A 6000-nucleotide genomic window follows, 5' to 3' on the forward strand; every position below is an offset into this window, starting at 1 on the left:
GAATACTGGAATGGGTTGCCATTTTCTTCTCCAGGGTATCCTCTGGACCCAGGAATTGAACCTGGATCTCCTGCACTGCAGGTGGATTTTTTAACCAACTGAGTTATGAGGAAAGCCCCCATTGTACCAGGGGGCCCATATTTTCTCAATTGTTGAATAGTAATTAGCAGTTCTGATTTGACTTCTCTCTTTATAGAACTATTATTTATATAGAGAGAAGGCAAAAAAGTCAACTGAAATACTAAAACCAAAAGATTTAAGCCTAAAAGATAATCTGAACATTCAGGGTGAGATTTGGTTGAATAAATTTGTAGTACAAAACCTTTCTCCTGGCTTGAATTCAGAGCTCCCTTGGCCACATATCTTTATTCTCTGCTGGGCTGGGACACAGGTCAAAGCATATCCAATTGAGAGAGAACCAAATGGGCTGATGTAAACAGAACAGGTGAATTCAGAAACCACATGCTGGATGTGTGTGGAGACAGACTCTGTAAACCTTCACTAGGTTCTCATAACACCATCTGTTCCTGAAATTGAAGGCCAGGTCAGTCTGGCAGGCAGGTGGACAGGCAAGGGGTCACACCTGCCAAGACAAGATGAGGAGACCTGACTTGTACTTCCCTTCCCGTTCTCAGTCTTCTTAAGGTGCGTGTGTATACTCAGTCGTGTCCGACTCATTGCGACCCCACGGACTGTGGCCCGCTAGGCTCCTCTACCCAAGGGATTTTCCAGGCAAGGATACTGGAGTGGGTTGCCATTTCCTTCTCCAGGGGATCTTCCCGAACCAGGGATCAAACTCATGTCTCTTGCATCTCCTGCATAGGCAGGTGGATTGTTAACCATTGAGCACCAGGGAAACCCAATATTCAGGTTAGAGGATCTAAATAAGTCAAGGATACATCCTGGGTCTAACAGGATTTTTTTCAAAGCACAGTTTTCGGTTGACAACTATAATAAGAATTGCTAACTTGAAGAGCTATCTGCAGCTCAGGAAAAAAGAAAAAGGAAAAAGAGCAAGTGACACACGCAACCTGTGAGATTAGAGGAGACAAAGAAAAACCATCTTCAAGTCTGTTACTGCCTCAGGCCTGTCATTTATGAGAATCATAAAATCAACTTCATCATAATGCAGAAAGATGAGGTGGCATGCACATTCGCTATAGTCTGGATAATGTTATATTTCAAAGCCCTGAAGATGAGATTCATTTATGTAATAACATGAGCAATGTATGCTTCATTCCACTCACAAATAGAATAGCATGTAGGGTTTTAATTGATTAGACTTCCCAAGAGACCCATGTACAGGTGATTCCTAGAGGGAAACAAACTAGTCATTCTTCAAATATTATTCTTCTGTGTTTAAAACACACTGTCCTTCTTAAATCTCTTTATCCTATTGCTCTTATCAACAGAGTAGCAAGTTGCAGAGCATTTCATTATTTTGTGATTTTGTTGGCTTCTTCAATTATTAGAGTGTCCTGCAATCATCATATCAATTCCACTTTAGAGATGATTAGCAAATAGAATATCTTCTTTTTGAGTCAAATTGGTGTTGAGTTCCAACAGAAATGGAAGTTGAGAAGAAAACATCTCCTTTTAGGATATAAACATTACCCCCAATAGTCCATGTACCTTGGACTCTTTGACAGTAAACAGGTTCTGTTTTACGAAGAACTGCATTTTCCTTAAAAAGACCCAACGTGATGCAGTTTCAAGGAAGCCTTTCCCTGAAAATACTCTCAGCAAGAGCACACGACTCATTGGAATTTGGGTTCCAAACCACATCCCCAAAAGAATAAAAGCTGTAAATGTGAATGTGCATAGCAATTTCTGGGTGTTTTTCTTTGGAATTTGACATTGAAATAAAATTTGCACCATTCTTAGTGGTTGGAGTCTTTTCATGCACAGCTTCTAATATAATTGATATTCATTAAGTTCTGAGTATTTCAAAGAAAAGGCTGATATATATCTTGCCAAGTAGTGTTTTGCTCATTTATTATCATTTTTATTTCAGTAGGAAGAAAAAGACCAGGGAAGTGTAATTACTTTGACACAGATAATTCTGGGCTGAGCATTTTAATATCAACCCTGTTTTAAGGCCGTTATGAAAAGTTCTTCGTCCTTATGATACAACATGCCATTTTCATACTTTCTGATACAAGACTATTGTATTCTGGCCCTTCCTCCAGGGAGCTGTGTGACCAGTCACTCAACTGATGCCATGAGGCCTTAAAACTGAAATCCTCACTATCAGCCTTTTTTTGGATAAGAAAGACATTCAGTTCAGTTCAGTCAGTCAGTTATGTCTGACTCTCAGCGACCCCATGGACTGCATCACACCAGGCATTGGGTAGATATAAATGCTAAGTTTTCTGCTGTTTCTGAGGTTATTTTTAGAAAGACCTTGCAAATTTCTCATACCCTGCATTACATTTTTTAAAAAAAATCTGCGAACTCTTCAGAAATCCCCACATCACCATGAAAGCTGAGCTGATCCCTGTCTCTTAAAATGATTTTTTTTTTTAAAGAAAAAGGTATTTTACAGAAGCAGTTAAGCTACCTTCAGCATTTCTATTCATCAAGACCACTGACATCAAGAGTCTATACCCCTTATATCAAAGGCAGGGCTCTGCTCTCCTGATGTGACTTTCCAAAATGATCCTGCTTAGAGTGGAAAGAATCTTCTAGCTAAATACGTAAAACACTATAACTGAGCTCTGTGTTTGTAAATATGAAGATCTGAGGTCTAAAATGGATTGTGCTGTGTCTCAGGATTATAGTAACATCAGTGGTGATGCTCAGCCAGTAGTTACTGATACCCTATCTAGCTTTCCCTGGAGAAGGAAATGGCAGCCCACTAGAGTGGGTTCTTGACTGGAAAATCCCATGGACGGAGGAGCCTGGCAGGCTACAGTCCACGGTAGCCTGAGTCAGACATGACTGAGTGACTTCACTTTTGCTTTCACTTATATCTGGCTTTGGCAAAGGGAGGGGAGTCCAGGAAAGTGTGTGTCTTTGAGAGATTTGCTTTTTAAAGTAGAGCGGATGAGGCGAGCTCTGTGCAGATGATGAAGACTTGTTCCTTCATTTTCAAATCCACTCTTCTCTATTCTTTAGGATCCTAAACTGGGATTCCACAGATTATATTTTACCTTTACTAGCTGACTTTCTACTAGATTTTGTCAATCAAGGGTTCAAGAAGGAGACAGGGAAACCAGAGGGGAGAAGGAACTTCTTTGAGTTTATTTGCTGTTCCAGACATACTTGTTCAGAATTGGGTTCTCAGCAGTTGGTTTTGGCCTCTGTATTATATCAGCCCTGGAGGAGGGCATGGCAACCTACTCCGGTATTGTTGCCTGGAGAGTCCCATGGACATAGGAACCCCGGGGGGCTACAGTCCATGGGGTTGTGAAGTTGGACAGACTGAAGCGACTTAGTATGCATGCATTACTTACGCTCTCCCAGAAGCAGGTTCTTCACGCTTTCCAGAGGCAGCAACAGCAGCATAGCAATGCCCTCTCTCAGAGGGCTGAGCCCTGGCTTCCCAGGGCCCACCCTGGGTTATTACTTCCGGAGGACCACAGAGAATTACCCTTCTTCCTCACCCAGCCCTCCACCATTAGTGTAATGAATTCCCATATTAAATTCCTTCTGCTGACATCTCTATAGTATGGTTTCTATTAGGGCTTCCCTGGTGGTTCAGATGGTAAAGAATCCACCTGCAATGCAGGAGACCCCAGTTCAATCTCTGAGTCGGTAAGTGGGAAGATCCCTTGGAGAAGGGAATGGCTATCCATTCCAGTATTATTGCCTGGAGAATTCCATGGTTTCTGTTGTCCTGACAGAACCCATCTCGATGGCAGTATCTTCCTGTCTGAGCCTCAGCCTCAAGAGGACAGCCCCACAGACGTTTCCGATGACACGGATGCTCTGCTCATATTTCTCCATACCTTAGTGAGAAGATGGCCATCTAGACCCCATCTGGAGATATGATTGGGTACTCATGGCCCATGTAAATCTACATTCCTGTCTCCCTAAGCTTTTGCATGCCTTTTCTACATTATACTAGGAAATTCTGGCATCTCAACTCATTGGATATAGGCCACCATTGAGCCACCAAGTAAGTCCAAGGATACTGAGGTGCGTTGCCATTCCCTTCTCCAGGGGATCTTCTTAACCCAGGGAATGAACCAGGGTCTTCTGCATTGAAGGCAGATTCTATACCATCTGAGCTACCAGAGAAGCCCCACCAATGAGTACACACATCATTAAATCAACCAAGAACACAGCTACAACCACGTCCAGCTGGGTGAGCTGACATTAAATCTAGACTCCAATAAATACACCCATACATTTGGCCTGATTTAATGATATATTTTTATCTTCCCTTGACTCTGTTCCCACAATAAATTACTCCTGACCTCTTTCCACACTGCTGTCTTTGGAGGTGAGTTGCAATGCAGAGTCTACACGTAAGAACTGGGGAGTTACATGCTATCTTGTCGAGTGTCTATATAAATTATTTGCAGTTCTCTAAGGAAAATCTATGTCCCCTCCCCCACTGATTTACTTATTCAATCCCGTATATTGATTTCTACTCATGAATATTTATTTTCTACTTCAGGTTATAAGCCGATACTGCTTCTTTGACTTGTCTGCTCAAATTACCCCAGTTGCCCCACTGACACCGCCATCAATGTAGGGGCTTCTTTTGGTTGGTTTTTGAGCATTTCCTTACTTTTTGGCATTGCAAGGTGCTCCAGGCTCATCGCCTGTGTTTTCTGACCTAATCCTAGAATTAGTTTGTTCAAGCAGCACCAGGGACATTTAAAAAAAAAGAGCGAATTCTGCAGCAGTGCATTGACTTGACATGCAACTTTGGGTCCAAATAGCCTAAGAAAGGCTATTGGACTAAACGTGTGGTATTCATAAAACCCTTCCAACCTGAGCATTCTTGAAACAGACCAGAGGACACTGATATACTATCTGATTCAGAACGGATGACAGAGTGAGAAGAACAGTAGGACTTATAGACAAGAGGGTCCGTGTTAACAGAAGGGAAACCTCCACAGTCACCAATATTGTTAGCTCGAACATGGCCCCACAGAAGTTTTCAATTTTAGACTTTCATGTTATTTCCAAAGGAATCATATACTGACAGGATTGAAAGAAGTTTTTCAAAACACAGATTTACACTGTGTCCATGGATTATTACTTTATGCAGATCTGATAATTAGCTGGTAACTTATTAGATATTTTGTTAGAAATATTAACTTGCTAATGACAAGCACTAACAACCCACAAGAATTTTTAAAGCCCAATTTTGGCATTTCTTCATTCTAAAGAAGGCTGAGCACTGAAGAACTGATGCTTTTGAACTGTGGTGCTGGAGAAGACTCTTGAGAGTCCCTTGGACTGCAAGGAGATCAAACACTCATTGGAAGGACTGATGCTGAAGCTGAAGCTCCAATACTTTGGTCACCTGATGGGAAGAGCCGACTCAGTAGAGAAGACACTGATGCTGGGGAAGACTGAGGGCAGGAGGAGAAGGGGACGACAGAGGATGAGATGGTTGGATGGCATCACCGAGTCGATGGACTTGAGTTTGAGCAAGCTCCAGGAGATGGTGAAGGACCAGGGAAGCCTGGCGTGCTGCAGTCACAAAGAGTCAGACACAACTTAAAGACTGAACAACAACACATTCTAAAAATACTTGGAAGACTCAAAGAGTGGAGAGAACCTAGACCTCTCTGGGCCACAGAGGCTCTTGGGTAGATACATTTTCCTCTGACAGAACTGGTTTGCTTAAATCTGTACAGATGAGAACACAATTATTCTAACCAACCCACATGGGTTGCGTATACTTCTAAGTGCTCTGGAAAGGGCAGCATTTGTGTATCTTAACCTGTATCTTGAAAGCCTTCCTGTCTCTGAAGCTTTCTTGCATTAAACATGAGACACTGCTAAGTGCTGTTGCCACAAGGAATTGCAGGCAGCTCT

The sequence above is a fragment of the Cervus elaphus genome, chromosome 15 (assembly GCF_910594005.1).
Source record: "Cervus elaphus chromosome 15, mCerEla1.1, whole genome shotgun sequence".
Classification (NCBI taxonomy): domain Eukaryota; kingdom Metazoa; phylum Chordata; class Mammalia; order Artiodactyla; family Cervidae; genus Cervus; species Cervus elaphus.